The sequence below is a fragment of the Dermochelys coriacea genome, chromosome 7 (genome assembly GCF_009764565.3).
Source record: "Dermochelys coriacea isolate rDerCor1 chromosome 7, rDerCor1.pri.v4, whole genome shotgun sequence".
In the NCBI taxonomy this organism is placed as follows: domain Eukaryota; kingdom Metazoa; phylum Chordata; order Testudines; family Dermochelyidae; genus Dermochelys; species Dermochelys coriacea.
Window position 1 is genome coordinate 84,738,108 of NC_050074.1, and position 23,180 is coordinate 84,761,287.

General features: G+C 44.2%; 3 long non-coding RNA genes across 3 annotated transcripts in view; 1 reads left to right on the top strand and 2 right to left on the bottom strand.

The window, feature by feature from the left end:
• Positions 1-7,804: 7,804 nt before the first annotated feature.
• On the top strand, positions 7,805-11,938 carry LOC122461110. The gene is made up of 3 exons (XR_006282848.1): positions 7,805-7,922; positions 8,691-8,880; positions 11,615-11,938. It is a non-coding gene; the product is annotated as an uncharacterized LOC122461110 (long non-coding RNA).
• The window catches only part of LOC122461111, a 67,512-nt gene continuing 54,571 nt past the window's right edge, over positions 10,240-23,180 (bottom strand). The window contains exons 2-3 of the long non-coding RNA XR_006282849.1: positions 11,770-11,923; positions 10,240-10,431 (exon numbers count right to left, since the gene is read on the bottom strand). This is a non-coding gene — a long non-coding RNA (uncharacterized LOC122461111). The remainder of the gene's footprint in view (positions 10,432-11,769; positions 11,924-23,180) is intronic.
• LOC119859118 lies at positions 13,885-21,134 on the bottom strand. The gene is made up of 3 exons (XR_005294109.2): positions 20,777-21,134; positions 19,579-19,724; positions 13,885-15,422 (listed from the first exon to the last, which is right to left on the bottom strand). It is a non-coding gene; the product is annotated as an uncharacterized LOC119859118 (long non-coding RNA).

The following is a 23,180-nucleotide window of genomic DNA, read 5'->3' on the forward strand; positions in this document are numbered from 1 at the left end:
CTAGTGGGGAAGTGTGATGGGGTATCCACCCCACACAAGGCCTGAAGGGGTAAATTGGGCCAATTAACCAATAGGCTGCTTCACCTGGAGGAATGCCAGGGCATGCTAAGGCCTAATTGTCTGATGAAGTCCAGTTGGGGTGGGGGGGGGGGGGGAGCTGGGCCAGGTTTATAAAGCCAGGAAGCTGGTAGCAGGGGGCTTCAGGGAAGTAGTCTGCAGACACTCCCTGGGAGTAGGGAAGCTATTGCGTTCAGTAATCTGTTGTGACTCTCTGGGGGCAGGGAGTTTGAGCTGATACACCCAGAGAGGAGGGGAACCAGAAGCTGTAGGAAGGAGTCCAGGGAAGGAGCAACAGGATATAAGGAAAGCACAGCTGCCAGGTGTAGGTCCCCTGGACTGGAACCCAGAGTAGTGGGTGGGACAGGTTCCACTACCAGCCACTAGGGAAGTGGTACCATCAGGGCAGTGCTGGAGAAGACTGCCTGAGACCGTTCTTGCAGAAGGACTTTAGTATCTCCAGAAGGGGAAGCCACAGAGTGACTAAGGGCTGAGTCACAAAGAAGAGGCTGCAGTTCCTGGAACTAGAGAGGGGCTGCAGAGAAAGGAAGAGACAAAGTGATGGAGTGTGACCACAGCAAGGGGGATCAGCATGGCAGAGCTAATCCCCAGAACTGCAAGGAGGAAGGGCCATCCAGTAGAGACCCCCATCACAGGAAGACATACATGAATGCAACAAAATACAATACAATGTAAATGTGCATTTTGATGGTGCTCTTCCCCAACTATTCCCTGGGTTCCTTTATGGGTATTCGCAAAAAGAAAAGGAGTACTTGTGGCACCTTAGAGACTAACAAATTTATTAGAGCATAAGCTTTCGTGAGCTACAGCTCACTTCATCGGATGCATTTGGTGGAAAAAGCAGAGGAGAGATTTATATACACACACACAGAGAATGTTCTCTGTGTGTGTGTATATAAATCTCTCCTCTGCTTTTTCCACCAAATGCATCCGATGAAGTGAGCTGTAGCTCACGAAAGCTTATGCTCTAATAAATTTGTTAGTCTCTAAGGTGCCACAAGTACTCCTTTTCTTTTTGCGAATACAGACTAACACGGCTGCTACTCTGAAACCTGTGTTTATGGGTATTGTGACAAATGTGGAAATGTTGATGATATCTTTTATGATTCCTTTGCACATCTGAGTTTCCCTCTGTGTGTTGTACTGCTATCCACTGAGTGTAAAGGGAAGGAACAAGGTGTTTGACTCACACAGATGCCTGGTTGGAGACCAGAGTCATTTAGAAACTGGATAGAGCCAACACATGTGAATGGAGGATCAGAAGAAACCCCAATAGCAGGATAGTCACATCTAGTGACAAACAGCCCAAGAGGAGGAGATTTCCCTCCACCTCTCTGCAGGGAAGCAGAGCAAAGGCCCTGAACTGGAGGTCAAAGGGCAAAGGTGTCAGGTTGACTGTGTTAAGTGCTGAGCTCTTGGAGACACAGGACTCTGATTTGGGACTATGACAAAGCAATAGCGAAAGGAAGTGAAGATGGCTCCTACAGGAGCGTGGCTCAACAGTGCCCTGGAGTTGCCCAGTCTGAGCTTTGCCTTAGCCTTAGCCTTTGCTTCTCTATGCTGACCTAATGACTTTCAAATTCTGTATGCTTGGAGACTAATCAATTGTTACCTTATTATGAAAAGGCTGCCTGGTGTCACTGCGCAGACGCTTACTAGGAGCATTGCTCCCCAAAAGGATAAAGAGCAAGCCACTAAGCCAGAATCTGACAGGAGGGACTTGTTGCAGGGAGCCACAGAGGGAGGTGGATTGCTGGCTCAGAAGCCCAGTTCCAGAGTCGTGATGGCCACAGGCCTGCTCCTGTGGAACTGTGTGGACCCTTGGGGTCCAGCACACTAACAGGGTCAACTCTCAAGGGCCTAGTTATAGGCTGGGGCATAGGCCAGACTTTGTGAATCTGTGACAGGTATTTATTACCCTTTGAAAGCAGCACCAAACTTAAACTCCTTGGGCCTGAGGCTCATTTCACTTACACCGGAATAAAACAGCAGAGTTATATCACTGTAAAACTGGTCTGAGATTATATATATATATATATATATATGATTCAGCATTTACTCCCTCAGGAGCTTATTTCCCATGAATGTGAGGCACAGTTAAAATAGTGGACAGTTCAAATGGCCAAATTCAGCTCCCAGTCATGTTGGTGAAAATGTCAAGTAAGTCCCTGAAGTCAATGAAATTAATTGGATTTACACAGGAGTAGAAATGAAGTGTTCAGCTGACAGTCCATAAAGACTTCCAACAGTGTCACCGGAGAGTTCTGGTGGCCTTGAATTTCTGGTTGTACCCATGCTGAGGTGTATTCTAATAGAGTCATACCTTTCTGTGTGCATGTTTGTCATTCCTATTACTGATTTACTACTGCTGGTTCTTCATCATATTAGGGAAAGAATGTTGTCCAGTGAGTATAGAGAATGGGACTGGGTGTTGTAATTCTTCAGTTCTTCTATTTTGGGATTTGCCACTGATCTGCTGTGATCTTGGGCAAGTTATTTAACATCTCTGTACTTTGATTTGCCCATCATTGTTGGATTAATCATTACCTATCTCACAGAGACACTGAGAGGCTTAATTAGTTATCATATGTAAACCAGCAGACGAAAGATGCAAAATATTTGAGAAAAGACTAATTACAATGCCGAGGACATCCCAGTGTCCTCTTTCCACACTGAGCTCCTCTTCAGTCTAGTGTCCAAAATCCAGGTTTGGAAAATGTTGGTTTGGCCCTCCCCCCTAGCATTCCCCACTTGCGGCTCCAAAGATGTTAAAGCAGCAAGACACCTCCTAAGGGAGCACTTCCTGCTTTGTACCAGCTTTCTGAAATCCAGCACAAATATGCTGCTAATGACATCTTTCAGAAATGTAATTAGCCCTCATTCACGGTGAGGTGCATTAGGGAGGATTGAGAGACTCAGAGGAGTGGCTCCACTTGGTGAGCACACAGGCTTATGCTTTGAACAGCATTGAGGGTGGGGGGGAAGAATGAGGTTCTCATATTACTTAATTATCCCCAAGACATCAGGGGATGTAATTGAACTTGGAGGGCTAAATGAAGGCTGCATGTGTGATACTGGCAGAGTCTGATGCATTTATAATCACACCACTTTGCAAGGCGAACTGGGCCCTCGCAAGAGGGGGAAGAAAATGGCCCAGGGAGGAGTCATAAGCCCTCTGAGGATACACAAGACAACTGTAGCATTTGGGTTCTTTGAGGAAGACATCCCTCTGTCCACCTTGAGTTTTGCAGCTACAGTTTGACAAATGAGGAATGTGGAAGCAGGAGACAAATCTGGGTTAAGGCACCAATATCAGATTAAAGTTCAGCAAAATGAGTGTAATACAGGTGATAATGTAGCACAGACTAGATGGACTACAAAAGTAGCTATATACTGCTAGTCTCGGAAAATATCCAGATAGCTGGGAATGAGGATCACACCCAACCGCCATGTGGTGATATAATTCCCAAAAATACTACTGCCATCACAAGGCAATCAACATGTTTCTGATGCTGATGCCTATAAGGCGCGGAATTTATGGGACTGTAACAACCCAATAGGACTACCAATAAAATCTACCTCACAGAAATGGTGTGAGATTCCTTAATTAATGTTTACAAAGGGCTTTGAGAGCCTCACATGAAAGGTACTATTAGAAGAACTAAGTATTGTAATTCATCACATGCCCCGCAAAATTAGAGGGTAATGATACTTGGTAGATCTAGAAGGAATTACCAACCATGAGGTCAGCAGCTAAGGTGAGGGGGATTGAAACCTTCATGCACTTGCATACACATGGTGGGATATTCATACATGCTTAAGTGACTTAGCACTAGTCATTTAGGAGCTTTGTCTGGTTGCCTGTATTCTGAGAGTCAAAACCAAATACTCTTACACGATCATTTGCTTCTTTCCTTAATTTTTACAAGGATCTATTTGGTTTGTGGTGGGCCACCTTGGGGGTATAATATATAAGGCTGATCCACTGAGCCATTTCAGTTTTCAGAGTAGCAGCCGTGTTAGTCTGTATTCGCAAAAAGAAAAGGAGTACTTGTGGCACCTTAGAGACTAACAAATTTATTAGTCTCTAAGGTGCCACAAGTACTCCTTTTCTTTTTGAGCCATTTCAGTGTTCAATCCAGATTACATTTGGGGGGCATCTTCTGTTGTTTGGGCATGATCAGGAATCTGAGTGCAACCTGGCCTTGCTGCTGTACTGCTATGAATCTCTGAATGAGATGGAGGGTGGGGGGAATCTTCACTGTGTAACAAAGTCTATGAGGATTTAACCACACGATACCCATTAACACTGGGCTCATATTGCTAAAACCCAGCACTTAAAATCATCCCTTATATCCACAGTATTGGAAGACCAAAGCATACTCACAGAGCCATTCCAGCCTTGATTTATATACTGTACAGAAGGAGACATTAAACTCCAAATGGTTTATGGTAATTAACTCTCATTTAAATATTATAATGGCAACTATTGCTTCCAGTTTTACTCAGCCTGGGAGGGATGGGAGATTTTAAAAATATTTTCCTGTCTCTCTCTGTCTTCCCATGAAAGTTTTGTTTTAGGCTGTCCCAGAATGAGGATGTTTAATGTCTTAATTGTTTCAGTTCTAATAATTGCTGTGAACCATCACCACAGGAGCGAAGGCTTTTAAAAAAAGAATGGGAAAATCTGCCTGTGGCACTGATGTATTAGCTGAATACTGCTCTGTTCGGCCTGTTTAAGCACCACAATGGGTGACAAATAGCTATTAACACAGAGCTCCTTGTCACTGGAGAAATGAACACTTTGGAGGCCAGACAGCCTTAGGTGTGAACAAAATACATTATTTTTCACCAATTAATCTTTTTTTTCTCATTGTTCATGAAGCTCTAAGGGCTCAGAGCCCTATATTGGGGGCAGTGCAGAGCAGCATTGCCCCTGGGAAGCATGAGGAGGCATTCTGTAGCTCCTGCTGTGCAAAGGCAGTGAGCCATTTGCTACATCCCTTCATGGCGTGCCATTGGCTCCTCTCTGTTGACAACCACTCAGCCAGCTTGTGCAAGGGAGAGGGGGGATAGAATCATTGCTTCACTTCTTCCCAGTCTTCTGGGGTATTGGGTCCCCTGGGAAGTATAGAAGGAGAAGTCGCTACACTGCCATCCCTCCCACACTGACCCAAATTAACAACTTGCAAGTGTGGCCCTTTGTGTGCTCCAATAGGGGGATGAAAAGCTTATTACAGCATCCTCCTGCTCATCTGTGTAATGGCCAACTATGTTATTTCTGCCTTCCCTTTGGTTGGGTTCCATTTTACGTGTGCATGCAAGTACCTGCACACAAAGTGTTTAATAATCTCACACACACAGGCTGCTGTATGTAGCATATGAAGTTATGCATTTGTGTAAATCTGTGTGTGAAGTGCATAATATGCACGGCAGGTGGCAGTATATACATGTCTGGGCCACCATCTTGGCCTGAATACCAAGGATCTGCTGAGCTTGAGCTAAAGAGCCAGACTCTGCAGCTGGGACTGTAACAGACTCACATCCAGTGGTGAGCTGGAGCTGGTTTGCACCGGTTCGCATGAACCGGCTGTTAAATTTAGAAGTCGGTTTAGAACCGGTTGTTAAAGGGTTGGGCAAACTCTGGCCTGTGGGCCACATCTGGCCCATAGGACCGTCCTGTCAGGCCAGCCTGAGTTCCCAGCTGGGGAGGCTCACCTTGAGAATCCCTTTTTACTCACCCGGCGGCACTCCAGGTCTTTGGCGGCACTTCGGCGATGGGTCCCTCAGTGCAGCTGAAGATCCGGAGCAAGTGAAGGACCTGCCGTCGAAGACCCAGAGCGACTGAAGGAACCGGTTCTTCAGATTTTGGCAGTTCATCACTGCTCACATCCCATGTGGCTCAGGCACAGAGGGAGATGTGTAACACACTGACCAATGGGTTAAATACACAGGTGTAGTTGTGAATGATGTGTGTGGTATGTGCAGAGCTCTGCATACATACTGTATGTGTGCAATTTATTTGCTTGTGAATTTATGTTCGTTTGTGTGCATATATCAGTATGTGTGTTTCTCTAGGTGTACTTATTTGCTCTTGTGTATGGACTTTGAATGTCGGGTGTGTGTTGAGAATATGCAATTTGAATGAGAGCAGTTTATAATAATATACAGGACCTTTCATCCTGAAAGATCCTAAAGTGTTATCAGAATATGAACTTAATCTGGTGTTTGCTATAGTCCCTTTATTCTGGCTAAGGCATACAAAGAGATCATATAGCTAGTAAATACCTTTATGCTGGAGACATTCCCCAGTGGGTATCCCTGCATGACAAACAGCCAGTGTAGCAACTCTACTCCATCTGCACCAACTCCCTCAGCATAGGGAGCATGGCCAGGGAAAATGAGGCATAGCTGTGTTCCAGCAATTCCTGGATGCTCCAGTGGCTCCTGGAGTGGCCCAAATCAGCCCCTGTTCAACCCAAGAATAGATGTGGTGCAAAGATAAACCGTAGTTTGCCCCTGCCTTTCAGGTTCTGGCTGCAGCCAAGCTCTGCTCAGCATGAGCTTTGAGCCCTACCTATTTCATGTTATCCATTTCTAAAGTGTAGATGGGATCAGTATTATGTATATCATTGTTCAGAGGGAAGTGAAAATAATACAATACATCCAACTGAAATGACAGGATGAGTGCACAGAATCTAAATACTGAAGTTGGAGTTTAACTTGACCCATGGCCTGGCAACACTACTCTCACGCCATGGGATAAAGGCCACAAGTGATTAGGACACTTGCATCTCATTTGGAGGAATTTCAAGTGCTGCCGCTGGGTCTGGCATCCAAAACCAACTTCCCCTTCCCCTGTATTCCTGGACAAGCAGAGAAACTGTCAGCAGACCCTCAAAACGTGGCTGTAATCCCTATGGCATGTTTTCTACTAACAACACAGCATTCAAAATCAGCACAGCACAACCAGCTTACTTGTTTAGACCATGCATGACTTCACTGCATGGCAATGGTCGCACTCAGGCTTTCAGTTTCACTCTGTTGCTTTGTTTTCTGTCGTAATTTTAGCACATATGGTTTTCCTCAAAGGGACTATCAAGTGACTCCTATGTACGCATGAAAGAACTGCAGCCATTCTAATCCCTTGATGAGAGCCTGTGATATTTGTGTTTGCATTAAAAAAATTAAAGACTTTCCACTCCAACAGCTCACCCAAAATATGCATACTAAATAAAATGCTACCTAAAAAGTTGAACATAATCTTCATCAGAAAGTAGCAATCACTGAATACATCATGAACAATGACAATGGGGAGGGCATTGTTCGTCTTCTGCCCGACAGACCATGCTGAAACACCTGTTTCTTATCTTGAAACCATTTGTAACTGTCACCACTGAAATCAGTGCTGAAAAAGTGTCATTAAGTCAAGTTATCCCAATCATCCACCTGTTGAGAAAAACATCCAGGAAAAATAGAGGCAAAGGTAGACCTTAGTTAGCCCATGTGTATATCAAGAATATTCTTATCCATTTGTCCTCTGGAAAATTGCTTGCCATGAGGGAAAAAACCCCAGACTATGTGCTCGGTACTCTCTTAAATGCTCCCTCCTGGTACAGACATCTTCATGCTGACACTAAAGACACAGCTGGGTGGCTATAGGCAATTTTTAACTGATGAAGTATAGACACTGACACTTTCAATTAATTTTTCCCTTCTCCTCCTGCAGCTACAACAGCGCAGATCCTACAGAATACTAGCACCTGATTTCTGACTTCTCCAGCACTGGCACCTCCAGAGGCAACCTAGCGGAATACAAGTGTTGATGCCACTTAGGGTGACTGGTAGGGATTTTTTTTAAATGAAAAAAAGAGACCCCCCCATCCCAAAATAGCCTGGTGGTTTGGACAATTATATGGGATGTGGGAGACGTGTGTTCAAGTCTCTGCTCCAAATGAAGCAGAGCAGAAATTTGATAGCTTCTTGCACAATAGCAGATTGCTTTTCACCCCCAGACTTTCAGGACACACATTGCCCTTCTGAAGACTTTATCCTCCTTACTTAAGCACAGAACAGGCTTGGTTCAGTGTCCTTACTACTTCGGCACATTCCTGTTTTCTGACCCCCCTGACCCCCATATTTCTTTCCCTCCTTCACACCCTGTCTTAGACACACATTGCCCTGGAACAATCCAGAAAATCCCTCCTCTCCCTCACTTAGGCAACCACACTAGAGGAATTAGGTCCCTGAGATGACCTTGAAGTAGGTATGAAATTTATCTTGAAACTTCAGGAGGCTGAAACACTGCGAAAGAAAAACATTCTGTTCTGTGCTGCATTTCAAGTTTTCCTGATCACCAGAGTAGCGATCCTTGCAAGCAGGAGTTAATCCATTAGTGTGTCTAGAGGGAATGTGTGTGTGGTCTCAAGGTCAAGTCTAACATAAGAAAATGGGGAAACAAACAGTGAATCTTAGCCGATATCCACAGATCAAGCTCATGCTTTTTTTTTTTTCTTCCCAGTAGCCAATAGTGTCTTTATTTTAAAATTTCTCCCCTCATACCAGGCACAATGCACTCCTTTCACTGAGAATGACAGTGTGTCCTTGTCAAGTTTCAGATGTCAGGCATTCTGCCTCTGCCCCGGGTCAAAAAATTGTGGTAAGAATGTTTTTAAACCAGGAAAAGGATGGTTTCCAGCCTCTCTGTCACCAAACTCAACAACAGTCCAAAAAGACTGTTCAAACTATCAAAACAAAAACATACCTCCAGAGACAAAGAATGGAAAGTTTCATCCCCAAAAGGTAAATCCTGTTGTAATGTGAACAACTGATTTATAATTGGAACTACTTTGCAACCTTAACTGCAGTAGATGTAGTGACCGCTGTAGTACTTTTCAGTCAGTTCTTTCTTTACAAATTTTACTAATAACTATTAACAATGAGACTAGCCCACACTTGTACAGCATCTTTCATCTAATATGCTTACACAATCTTTGTGAAGTAAATAATACAAAGGGGTGCTAGTAGCTAGCTTCTCGTTCTACACCCAGTTTTCAGATAGCCCTGCCACCCACAGCATTACCAGAAACAGACTGATCCAAGCACAGCTCATCCCAAGGTCGGATTTTTCTAGAAAGTCACACAGTTCACAGGAGCTTCACTTAAAAGTTTCCATCCTTCACTTTTCATATATTTGCAAAAAACTTCCTTGCCTCATCACATTCCCAAAATATATTAGTTTAGGGCTTGTCTACCCCAGGAATTTTAGTGCCCAATACAGCTAAACCAGTGCAAATCCCTAGTGGAGATGGGACTGCATGGATGCAAACTAATTAGAGGCCATATGGCTTGCCCCAGTTGAATGCACTCTTGTTTACACTAATGAAGTATGTCTATGTGAGGGGATTGCACTAATGCAACAACTCCACTGTAGACAAGGCCATGGAAACGTCAATTTTCACTCCTGCAGGTGTGACTAATGAGTACAAATCCCTTTGATAGGTTTTGAGGGCTGCATTGTAGGGACTGTGGAGCTTTTGAAGATGTTACTATGAGAATACAAAACTCTTGTATATTTTGATGTGTAAACATGTGTATTGAACACATACACAAACACAGCAGTTTCATAGTTTGATAGAACATAGATTCATAGATACTAAGGTCAGAAGGGACCATTCTGATCATCTAGTCCGACCTCCTGCACAACGCAGGTCACAGAATCTCACCCACCCACTCCTACGAAAAACCTCACCTATGTCTGAGCTATTGAAGTCCTTAAATCATGGTTTAAAGACTTCAAGGAGCAGAGAAGCCTCCCTCAAGTCACCCATGCCCCATGCTACAGAGGAAGGCGAAAAACCTCCAGGGCCTCTCCAATCTGCCCTGGAGGAAAATTCCTTCCTGACCCCAAATATGGCCATCAGCTAAACCCTGAGCATATGGACAAGATTCACCAGCCAGATACTACAGAAAATTCTTTCCTGGGTAACTCAGATCCCATCCATCTAATATCCCATCTCAGGAGATTAGTCCTATTTACCCTGAATATTTAAAGATCAATGCACTAGGACTGGTCAAAAATCTTTTGTCTAAATTGATGTCCTATGGAAAATTGGGTTTTGACACAATGATTTTTCTTATAAAACATGACTACTTCAAGTTTTGGGCCCCAAACTCCCAGTTTTTGCCTTGGAGCGGGGATTTCTGACCAGCTTTTTCATTCATCAATCTGATGCACACTTTGTCAAAAGTGCATGGCCTCGGATGCGTTGCAAAATGTGCAGAGCACAAATGCAGACAGCTACACTGGAGGAAACAGATGACCAGGAAGCACATCTGTCCAGTTGGAATTGTCTGGGAAGAGTAAAAGAGAGAAAGTCACAAAGGGTTTGGTATGAGAAATAGGAGGGAAGAAGCAACATGTGGAGGTTGAAGGATGTCTAGGAAAGAAGGAGTCCATGCCTGAGCAATTTGCAATGGTCTTTAGGGGCTCCTGCATCTCAGAAATTCATAAGCCTAAGGGAAAATCTTTGTTAGTCTGGAGTTAAAAATGAAAGAATCTGTCACTTTCTTAATTTAAGAAGACTTTAAGAGAACATAGGACTTGGTTGTTTTTTCAGAAAACAAAAATGTTAGAAAGCCCTTGTAATTGCAGATTAGGGTTTCACTTTGCAGAAACTTACAAGCCATTCATGCAGGTAATGTAACCCAAACAACCCTAACTCTGCCTCATATAGCACCATTCTATGAACAACCAAAAGCGCTGAGACAGTCTTATCTATCAACAAACAGCCCTAGGAAAAAGGCCTGCAGAATGTTACAGGAAATCAACCAATAGGCTTCTATAGAAATTAAAGTGGGATCTAGAGAAATTATTTTAAGAAATAATTCTATTTAATAGAGAGGGGTTTTTTAATATGCCATCCTATAGAATTTAATACAAAATACATGCCCCAATTATAGAATTCTATAGGTTGATCTAAACATTCCCCAGAAAATATATCACTATTAAATTATAAAGGGCTTTTTCAAAAAAGTTCCATAAAAGATCACTGAAACGTTCACACATTTTTTTTTTTAGCAGCCCTGGCCCAACTTTTGAGTGCAAGTTGTCTCGGTTTTAAGTAAAATGGGAGCCAAATTTATAGTTTTACATCAAAATCATGTAAAATTTACAGCAGTGAGATTTTACGGCTTGAAATTCAAAGCAAAACTCAAGGAATGAGAATCAAAGGAAACAGCCAAGCAAGCCTTTAAGGGGTAAATCCCCCAAGTTTTGCACAGCGCTAGTGGTGACACCTACAGGTTCTCTATGTATGACTTACTTCTGTGATCTATTTTTCAGGCCTTCCATACAACATCACTGCTGGGCTGAAGCCACAAATCAGAACAACAAATAGTATATGGACAGAAGGTTGTTTTTAAAAAAAGGAGTTATTGTTATTAGTAAATATGCTGATTGCCAGAAAAAGCCCTTTCCATTGAATGTGTTCTGTTGTCCAGACTGCTGTACTAACCTGCATCTTCTGTCTTATAGTCAGTCGCCTAGAATGGCATTGTGCCTGTTACCACGGATTGAGGGCTGTGCCATAGTAAACTCCAGCCAGATGGTCTGGACACGCCTGAGCTGAAGAAATCTTTTGTAATAAAATGACTATCCCAGAATTAACTTTAAAAAAAAGCACTTAATACCTGTATTGGAAAACATGTCTTCATAGCTGCCAGTCAGCAGCAGGGCCACGAACACTCACTCTCGCCACACACAAATACCACTGAAAGGCTTCTTTTCTTACAATGTATAGTGTCACAGTGATTGCTAAGATGCTTTTTGGAACTTCTCCAACCCCTGGGCAAAAATAAAGAGCAGTCAGACCTTGTCTCAATTTGCCTTCTGAGAAGCCTGAAAAGGAAAAGCTTATCTGTCTGTCTTTCTAATCGCATATCTCCTTCCCCCCACCACCATAGTATCTAGTTGTAATTAAAATGAGTGTGATGGGCTTGACCTACTCTCTAATGACTATTTGTGCATAGTAGAAAAACATAATACTGCACAACTGGACATGACTGCCCAGGAGACCCACAATAGCAAGAGTTAGGACTAAGGCATACTGGCAAAGTTAGGAATCTAGGAGTGGAATAGCAGTGGGTCCTGCAGGTGTATAGGAAGCTCTGTGGAGAAGTCTCTGGACCAGAAGAGCAAAGAGTGACCCAAGTCATGGTAGATATGCAAAGGATAGAGGCGGGATAGCCCAAATGAAACAGGGTGCTGCAGCTCAAGACTGAGATGCCTTGACAAGGCTGCGCATGGGATAAGCTTGCACAATGTCTGCTTGCACTCTATCTGGCGTTAGCTGATTCTATGAGCCCCTTGCTTTTATAAGCAAGGAGAGCCCTAGCTCTCCATTGCTTTGCCCCTTGTGTATTCATCTGAATTAGAGTGCAAAGTGGGTGTAAAATGCAATCACTAGGAATGGGTAGTGCTTTACATCCTCTCTCCATTCCCTTTACCCAGATGTAAGTGACTGCACAAGATGCAAGCGTTGAGGAATAAGACCCTAACTCACCCATTTTTCTAAAGAAAAAGAAAAAGCTAACGACAAAAGATAGACTTTTGCAATGTGAATGGGAAAAGTAGCGTAGTATCCAGGCTAGCTACTGGAGATGTTGTCTAAGCAAGAGAAATTAGCCCTGCTCCTCTGTGCTACTGCCTGGGCCAGTGCTGTATTAGTCTAAAAATGCCTTTCATATGGAAAAATCTTTCAACCTAAGGCAGAGGGAAATCTCCCTATACTCCATCTTGCCCTTGATATCCTTTTCAGTTGATGGAGGAGAAAGGAAAAGACCCATGGACAGTAATTGCTATATAGGGGGGATTCTGACAGCTTTTACTATCTGGGTACCCAGATGTAAAATGAATGCCTGCAATATTTATACATTATCACCTATAATAAGTAGCCTGATTTGTCAAATGGAGACAGATTCAAGCATGTCAGTTAAGAGGAAAATGCTGCATATTATTTATCAGTGTCACAGATCCTACTGAGCACCCCTTCCTTGCCGCCCGCTAGGACTGCTGGAAGGGGAATCCAAGCCCCTGCACTCTGGATTCTCAGGTTGTTTCAAGCTCTAGGATCTTGAATGGAGTCCAGCCACTGTCAGAAGACAGGATACTGGGCTAGATGGACCTTTGGTCTGACCCAGTATGGCCATTCTTATGTTCACTGCTCTCAATTGTGGTGTCCCTAGACGCACTTTCAGAGTGCAGACTTCTATCCAGCACCCCCTCAAAGAGTTGGAACCTTCAGTGCAGCTGTCTAGCCCCTGCAGGTGCAAAGCACAGACCACACAAAATAATAAAACATACTAAATGCAATGTCCCTCACTAACTCGACCTTGGGGATTATCTGTGTTCCCTCAGTCAATCAGGCAGGCAGACCAGCACGGGCCTTCACCCCCTTACTACCCTGCCCCTGCAGCAACCTCCCTCATCGTAATCTGATGTAAAATGACTGTCCCCGCTCCCTTCTGTGAGTCCCTTTATAGATACTGCTGGGTCAACTGATTCTTTTGTTCTGCTCCTGGTAACTTTCCACTACTCTCAAGCTCCCCCTCCCTTCAGATGAGAGGAGGAAGTATCTTCTCCCAGCTAGAGCAAATCCATTGTCCCAAGGTGTTTTTCTTTGAACAGAGGATCCGGCTGATCTATTGCTGAGTGCTGATCACTCACTGTTGTCTCTGGACTGGCAGAGACATGACATAACCCTGCTAGCTCATGGGGGATCCACGTACATATAGGCTTTCCATGATATGGTCATTTCATGATACAATTTAATAAAATCCTCTACAATTCAGAAGTGGTACAAACAGAATCTCCATTTCACCCCAAGCAGCTCTCTAGATGCTGCTTCCCAAGCACCACACAAACCAGAGAAGATTTTATTTTTGCCATATTTTAGGTTTCTGACTATTGCTGCTCAAATGGTCCTTGGTACTTGGAGGCAACAACTACGGTACCATAAGCTGGGCTGCCCCAGTGGTTTGGTCCAGTACGGTGAGTTGCCATGCAAAGGATCTGAGTTGGGTTCAGTTCCTAGCTCTCTGGGTTGGCACAAAGTAGAAGTGCTGCAGCAGAAATAAGAACCTAGGGTGGGAAGAGAATGCCTCTTTGCTGCCATTTTCTGCAACACTGACAGACATCACTATCAGGGGACCCCTGCGCATGGGGACAGAGTCTTTGTAACAAGGGAACAAAGGGAGAAGTGTCCTGAGGTAAAATTTTCAAGTGAGAAGCTTGGTAGTGGCAGCAGGCAACAGATACCTAGTCATAGGAAACCCAGGGTTGTGACAGAAGACAATGGAGCTACCCCAATTTAGAGGAGGATCAGGCCTCTTGTCTTTATACCTGTCCGTGAAGAACCTAGCAGGCTGTAGATGCTTACATGACTGTGATGAAGGAATGACACAGAGGAGTGCTGGGAAGAGACTGTGTCTCAATCACATGACATGGGTCAGCGTTTCAAAAGGTTATACCCAGCAGTTAAAATAAATTGAAACAGAAGGGGGAGCTCACACTATACCAGCCAGGGAGGAGGGAGCTGGGGAGGAGCATTGCTCTCCCAGCTCAGGGACAGGACATGTTGCTCCCCTCTCCTTTGAGCACAGGATGGGAAGCTGTACTTCCCTTCTGTAGCCCCGGTTAAATCCCATCCCATATTTGCACCACTACCCAGTGGCCTCTGTTACATGTTCCCTTTGTTTCTTTTTAATCAAATAAATAACTAGAGTTGGTTAGAGAACCTGGGGGAAAATGAAGCATCAACAAGAATATGAAACAAACATATTTGGCATTTCTCTCACTTCTATCCCCACTTCTCCCACCCTCCCATTATTTTCTAACAATCTCTTGAAATAAAATGTAACTAATATAGCAAATTTATACAGCACTCCAAAACATCTCAGGTAATTATCTGGTTAGGTGACTTGTATTCCCTTAACAGATGAGTGGATTGTTTTGCTTTGTATTACACATCTGTCAGTAACTACTATCTCTGAACATCATCAGTGGCTTCCTGAGCCTATGACCATTTCTTGTTATCAAAATTGTTCCTTCTGCAGTTGCACATTCCGGTGCTGAGGAGGATCTGCCACCTGAAGTCTGTATTTTCTGCTCTTGGTATAGTTCATCATCAGTGGTCTGTGTCAGCACATGTGCACCAGTAGTAACATTCTGAATAACCTCAAGAAACAGACGGCCAATGTCCTTGGTTTTGTTTAGACATCTTCTGTTTCTCCAGTAGGGTTGACCCTCAGGGCTGGTGATAACTTTGCTGGGAATGGCATAGTCTCTGAAATGGTGATCATAACAACACGTTGGTATGTTGTAATATTCTCAGTGCTAAGATACACTTCAGTTATTTCACTCCTTGCTAAAGTTCATTTGAGAAGCAGTTTTCATTAGCCCGGCAAACATCCAGTTTTCTTTTTAAAAAGAAAAGGAGTACTTGTGGCACCTTAGAGACTAACAAATTTATTAGAGCATAAGCTTTCGTGAGCTACAGCTCACTTCATCGGATGCATCCGATGAAGTGAGCTGTAGCTCACGAAAGCTTATGCTCTAATAAATTTGTTAGTCTCTAAGGTGCCACAAGTACTCCTTTTCTTTTTGCGAATACAGACTAACACGGCTGCTACTCTGAAACCTGTCAGTTTTCTTTTTGAAAGTCAAGTCCATTTCTTGTAGTAACCTTACTCTGCATTGATTATCAATTATACCACAAATAATTGGCTCTCTAATTAGTCTAACTGTCCATATCCACATGGACTTAGCCACGTAGGTCTATGAGATAATGGTCAGTAGTCTGACCTGGCAGCTTGTTTCTTGTAAAGAAAATTTCCCTTCCTAAGGTTCATTGAAGTGTTGATCACAATATTCTTGAAATGTAATGAATTTCTCTAGCACTATGCACTGTCCTCCCCATTCCAACTGGCATGAACTGTAAGTCTGCGGTGCCTGTGGACCTGCAATTAGAAAGATTTCACCCTCTTTGATTTTCCTGCAGTACCACTGGCTTCCAGAAAATCAACCACTGCCTTCTAGTCACTGCCAGATGTCCTTCTGGAGCATATGACTCAGGTGGCTTTATTTGCTCCTGTTCCCCCAAAGATTCAGTTTACTTCGACATTATTTCCTGTCCTCAGTCATTTGACACCAGTCAACGTCACATGGCGGGGTCAAAATCCCTTTACTCTTTACAGTTATTATTTAAGTCTCTTTTGTTCCTTTTATTTCTCCTGCCAGGTTTGTGTGTCCTGGTGACCTCATTTCTGCCTGTAGAGGGTAATGTTCTTCCAAAGCTGCTACAGAAATCCCCATTCACCACAGCTCTACTCCAGACTTAGTTAACAAGCTTGTCATTTATTATTTGCCATTAACACCTATGCATTAACTCCAGAACCAACCGTCTGATATGCTTCCACTTTCCTTTTCAAGGCCCATAAAGTCTCATTTCATACTCCAGTTCAGGCTTCCTTTTCATAAGCCACGGAGTCTGATGTTCTCCCAATCTGGTCCCTCTGCTACTCTCTCAACAGCCCAGTCCTCCACCATCCCTGATGAACCAGTCTCTGGAATCTGGGTTGGGGAGACTTTTCTTGGCAACTTCAGCAAGCCCGGACTGAACCAGCTCCATCTGGGAAGGCTCCACACTCTGTCCCACAACTGACTTTCAAACCAACATTCCAGGGTGACCCGTAGATGCCCAAAGGGCCCTCAGAGGCCTTAGGATACAAACCACTATCTAACTGCCACCTACATATTTTACCTCTCACATATCTTGTATTTATAATAATATTAATGCAATACACACACCCTAACATTCTCCACAGCTTCATTCCTTGATATACACATGAACGTTGAGAGTCATTCCAAGATCCCAGACCTATAAAATCTAGGCCCCGATCTTGCACTGAGAACCATGCAGGCAGGGCCTATACTCTATGCAGAACCCTATGGAGGATCAGGGCCTAAAAAGCCAACATACAGTTGAAGGTGAGCAAGGATCTGTAATGGGAGGCAGTGTAGTTAAAATTTGAGGGCTTTGCTTGCCTGCAATTTCTTGGGTTACGGCTGGATTTTTTATTTTATAGGAGTTTCAACTGGTTAGCAAGTCTCTGTCCATCTAGTTACTTATATGGCCCTCATCCCCATAGGGTCTGAGCACAAGCATTAATGGATTTTATCCACACAACACCCCCATGAGGTAGGGAAGTATTATCCCCATTGTACAGTTGGGGAACAGAGGCACACAGCAGATTAATTGACTTGCCCAAAATCACACAGGAAGACTGTGGCAGAGGCAGGAATTTACACCAAGTTTCTAGTACCCTACTCATTAGACAAACCTTCTGCATGGTGATGGTGAGGTCTTTTGGAAGGCCTGCATTTTCAGGAGGGAGCTGAATGAGAAGTGGGTTGAAGCATGGCAGAGTCAGGGCCAGGTCTCCAACACCAGGAGGCTGAATGGTCATAAGTACAAAGATCAGAGTGGGAGAAAGATACAAAGAGACAGGTACTATAGTGGTGAAGAGCAAAGGGAGCAAGGAATAAAAAGAGTCAAGAGCAGGAAGATGGTAGGCAGGGATTGTGTAGGAAACAACAACTTTGGAGCCTGCAGTACTGCTCCAGGCCTGTGCAATAGGCCTTTGACCTAGAATCAAACGTAAGTATAGCCCGTTGTAGTGACTCTTCAACTTAATCCACAGGAACAGACCCACAAAAAAAACCCCCCAAAAAACAGAGACCTGAAAGGAGGATCCAGACCAGTGATTCTAGAATGCTATTTTGACTGATAACCAAAAATTGGATATGAAAGGGCACAGCCACTAGAGATGAAGAGTAAATAGAACAGAGAGAACAGTAAATAGAAATGCTGATAAAAATGCAACCTTAGTATGTTGTGAATTCACTCTCTTCGCAGTGTAATCCACATACTTTGCCTACTCTGCCACATGGTCTCACAAGTCTAGCTGTAGGAATTCACAGGTATTAAATTAGCTGCAGCAGGTTTCCCAGTTATTCCACGAAGACAACAGAAATGTATCAAGAATTACTCTGTGTGTGTATGAGCTTTCTTAGTTGCAGCTGCCAAGCCATTCAATCCAGATCTTAAGCTTGGATCACCCTCTCAGTGAAGACACCCTTTCTATGGGCAGGGAGGTCCCTAACTGCAGCAGAGCTATGGGGGATCTGCGGTATAGACAGTGAGGCAGGCTGCCAAGATGCCCCATCAGGGGACTCTAATCCCCTACAATATGTGGAGCAATGTTCTGCTGTGGCTCCCTTCATAGCAATGTGGAGAGACTGGGAGTGGTGCAGAGAAGGGCAAAAGCATGGGCAGTGAGTACACAATTACAGAAAGGGAGCACATGGGCCACTACTGTAGCTCAGCCCCACAGAGAATTCTGTGCAAAGCAGGTTCCTCTGGGCTTTGTGCCAGGGTGGAGGAGCTGAACCCCACTGCTCACAGTTACAGAGACATTATACTGATATCTTGATAGTCAGAGCACATACTTTTAGCAGTAACATTATGAAATTGGCTTATGGTGTGGTAATGCTCACAATAGGTATCACTGATGAGAACCAATGTGGGCAGGTGCTGTACAAGATTCCCTCCATCCCCTAGATCAGTCCCAGCCGGCAGCACCACCCTCTTCTGTTCCAAGACTGGGCCCACATGCAGCTCTGCCAGTGCAACTCATTCCTAACATAGAGTGTTTCCTGCTACACCAATATGATGTCTTTTCCAAGTAGAGTCTACTAACAGCGTAGTGTTTTTGTAATGGATGCAAAGGATCATAAGGATCTAAGCTGAGGCCCCAAATTCATTGCACTTGTGATCTAAGCCAGGTTTGAAGGACTCCAAGCCTGCAAACTCATGTTAGCCCAATGCACCACCCAGTTTCAGTAGCAGCCAGATCTAATTGGTTCCAAATGCGGGTTTGGTGAGCATTTTGCACACAAAATTCCTCTGCCTGCTCAAATCCGTACCTTTGTATTAAATGGGCTTTTAGAAATGTGCTGGTACCTTTCCAGCTCTGACAGCCCTGTTTTTATTTCAATTGCCTTTAAGCCACTTTGTGAGATTTTCATATATAAATATGGAAATATGCAGAAGTCCACAGCTTTACAGGATCCAACACCATAGTGAAAATGTATCCCAAATGATCTTGCCTTATTCATTTCCCCACTGTTCCTATTCTTTGCTCAACAGCAACCCCTTCCGGTGTATGAAGAGCAGTACTCAGACCCTCTCAACTGTACCTCATACTACGTACCACTTGTCATTTTAGACCCCAGTTTCCCTCTTCCAAATGAATTTAGGGCTTGCCTCCTGTTTATGACCTTATGCAAAAAACAAATGTTAACAGAATTAATACTTCACCCATTTAAGCTCCTCCCTCTACTGTTCATTGCACACATTAGGAGACAGTTTCAGGTTTCACCTGTTCATCCCTTGGCCCCTGAAAGCTTTGTCTGTATTGTTGTACTCCAAAAATGACTCATCTCTGCTCAACCTTTGCCAGGAGCTTTCTGACTGCAATACAGGACATTAAGGGTGGCTGTAGAGGTTACAATCCTCCATGAACTCCTGAGAAAAAAAAGAGTACTGACCAATTTTCTTGTTTTTAAATAACATTCAGTTTAACACAGACAGGAACATTTTCTATAGTAATCTCTAAAACCATTGGCATAATTTGTACGCCTACATTCTGCACAAATAAAACAAACACAACTGCATGTGGTGATTGGCCAGACCTGGCACATGCAAATTACGTTTGCATGTGCAAATCCAGGTTTTCATTCATGTACAAATATCCCTCCCCTTTCCTTGTAATTTTAAATGCTGGGTGAAGTCCCTTGAAATTCTATATATGTGTTAAATTGATTCCTGGTACAACTCAGTTGACTATTTTAGATATTCCATAAACTAACTAGTTTAATCAACAACCATATCTGATATTCTCTATTGTAAATATAGATGTATTCTAAACTAAGAAGTTTAGATCTAGAGCTGGACTTTCTCAAAATTAGGGACTTTCTTAAAATTAGCTCAGATATGAGGTTTTCGGTTGGACCACACTAGACTAACATTTTAGCAAATCTATAATTAGACATATGGGCATTGATTTGTTCACTAAGGTTCCTATCCAATTCCCATTCAAGTCAATCTGGGTTTATTCATTGATTTCAATGGGAGTAGATAGAGTGTGTGTGTGTCACAGCCCTAGAAAAGCTCTCCCTGTTGGACATGCAGCAGGCTGCTGTGTTTGGGCCCCACACACTTGGCTGAAGGCTTTTAGGCTTCCCAAGACTGAGCAGAGCCCATGCACTGCCTCTGTCTTTGGGCTTCTAAGCACGCTCTCAGGATGCAGTTCCTCTGTGTAGCGCTCCATTCTGAAAGCGGAGATCCCACAGTCCAACTGAGTAGGCCACAAGACTAGTGCCGGCTCCCTCAGAATCCCCAATGGCTTACACCTATCCTTTCCCAGAGCTCCACGCATGTAAGCACTGCTTTATGTCTCCCTGGGCACCTGACAGTTGAAGCACATAACAAAAAGGCTTTGCAAAAGGAATTCTAAAGCAATTACTTTAGCTAGCACAAAAGATATACAGAGCCAGACAAAATAATAAAACACCTACATGCATTTCACTACCTCAGTTTCCTCACCACTCAAGTGCTCTTTGGGCTCAGGTCAGTATTTCAGAGAGTCAAGAATCCTTCCTCTCCTCCTGCCCTCTTGCACATGGCTTCTTCTTCTCCTCTGGAACATGGAGTCTCAGCTGACTTCAGAAGTCAGCTTTCTGCTTCTGATCTCTCCTCCCTCTCTCCAAAATAGCCAGGGAAATAACCTCCCTTTTATAACCTCCAGGATCCTTTGTCAGGTGACCCCCTCATTAGCTTTGTCAGGTGATCAAAATCCTTCCTACACACACACACACACCAGTGAGCTGTTCCTTAGTTACCAGCTCACTGGGCACCCTGGTTCTTCTGGGTGGTGATTAAATCTTTGTCCAAGGGTACTTCTCTGTGAACAAAGGACCACCAAGCTTTAACGATTGTCCACCGTTAGCCCTGTTTCACTGGCACTTGGAACTCCAGTCCACCATGGGAGGTAAAAACAGAGGAGGCAGACAAGCCCCACATTCAACAAGGAGTTTGCAGTCTGATCAATATATATACACACAGAGAGAACTCATGATCTCAAAACACAATTCATAAGTTCATAGACAAATTTCCCAAATTGTCACAGTGTGTGTGTGTGTTGTTGGGGGGGGATGAAGAGGGCATGGATGGAATAAGGTATGTTTTCTATTTCCCTCCACTTTCCCTGTCTTCTCTGCTGTAAACCCCTCTTTGCTGAAACCGCACCAAGTGAGGAATAAGTGAGAATGAAAGTGAAGCTAGAGGTGTGATCAAAGCTAAGGCAAGCTGAAGACATATTCTTCTTCCTGCCCAACATTAGCAAAGAGAAATTCTGAGCATCAGCCTTTGGAGAAAGGTTCAGCATGCCTTGCAGGGACTTCAGAGCACGGAGGTGACTCCCAAAGACGTTAGTGGACTAAAGCCCTGCAGGGGCTCTTCAACAAATTTCCTCTCTCTCTTTAAATCACACTTTACCTACCATTGTAAAACAAAAAGCAAAACGACAGGAAACACACCATCTTTCAAGTCCCGAACCACCTTCTCCTGCCAAACTTGCAGCAACCTTGGTGCTATCTTCAGTCATCCCATGGAGTGACCAAGTGACGGCAGATACACAGTTTGCCAGAGATTTGACTATGCTGAATGTACCCTTCTTCCTGGGCACCAAACAGTGACGGTAATGGGTAACACTGTTCAGCCAGCCAGATCGCAGCATTCTCCTGGGATTCCTCAGGCCTGTTCTCACAGCCTCCTGGAGCGCCGCCGCTGCCTCTGGTTTTAAAGTTATTGGGATGGTTTCACATTTCCCCTTGCTTTTCACTGTGCGGTTTAGAGTTTCTCAAGCGTGAAGGTGGAACTCAGCTGTCATGCACAGAGACAGTGGGGAGGCAGCTTTGCTTTCTGAAACCCAATCTTGCCAGGGATGCGCTGGCCTCTGCGATATCAGTGAAAGCAGCACCTTTTAAAAACTAACTTCTATTTAATTTTCCTTTACCAAAAATAACTGTTAAAAGTAGAAACTTGTGATGATGCTGTGGAGGGGAGAACAAACAACTCAGAAACGATCCCGCTGACAAATCCCTTTCCTTGGGGAGCGGGGAAATGCTATGGGACCAAATTAATATAAAATAATAGTGCCAAGCTGTTATGTAGTGCTTTTCATCCATTGATCTCAAAGTGCTTTTCAAAGGAGGCTAGTAGAAATTATCCCCATTTTACAGATGGGGAAAATGAGGCTCAGGCACGGACGCGACTTGCCCAGGGTCACCCAACAACCGAGTGGCAGTGCCAGGACAGAGCCCAGTCTCTTGTGTCCAATCCAGTGCTTAGGACTGTTCCAGCAGGAATGTGCTGAGGGACAGAAAGAGGCAAAAGGAGCTCCTTCCCCATCTAGTTCTCCCATGCAGGAGGTGGCTATATTCCTGCAGCCAGCATTCCCCAAGAGTCAGTGGGGAAGGATGCTAGACAGGGGCATGTCAGTTGACTTGAAGGCCTGTGCAGCACAAAAGGGCAGCACTGCAGGATGGGCAAGTGATACCTTTTCTTAAGGTGTAGCAAGGCCTCTGGTGAGCAAACCCCCACCAGCATTCCCTAAGGGCTGCATCGACTTGCATTACCTGGCTATGCAGGAGCGCAAGGGGCCATAAGAACCCCATTTACACCTCAGCATGGGCTACCCAGCCCTTTTGTCCAGGCGCACAGGAGAAGGTAGGCACCGTCCCTTCACATATGCCTCCCTTTCCTCCTCCCCCGTGCAGCTGGGCAGGGAGGGATAAGGAACTTGTGGGGCTTTGGCTCTGCCCATCCACACACTAACCAGCACAGCTGAGCCCAGGTTTCTGTGTGGGAGAGGATGTTGTAGATTGTTGCTGCCGGAGGCCAGCAGCAAATACTATCCTT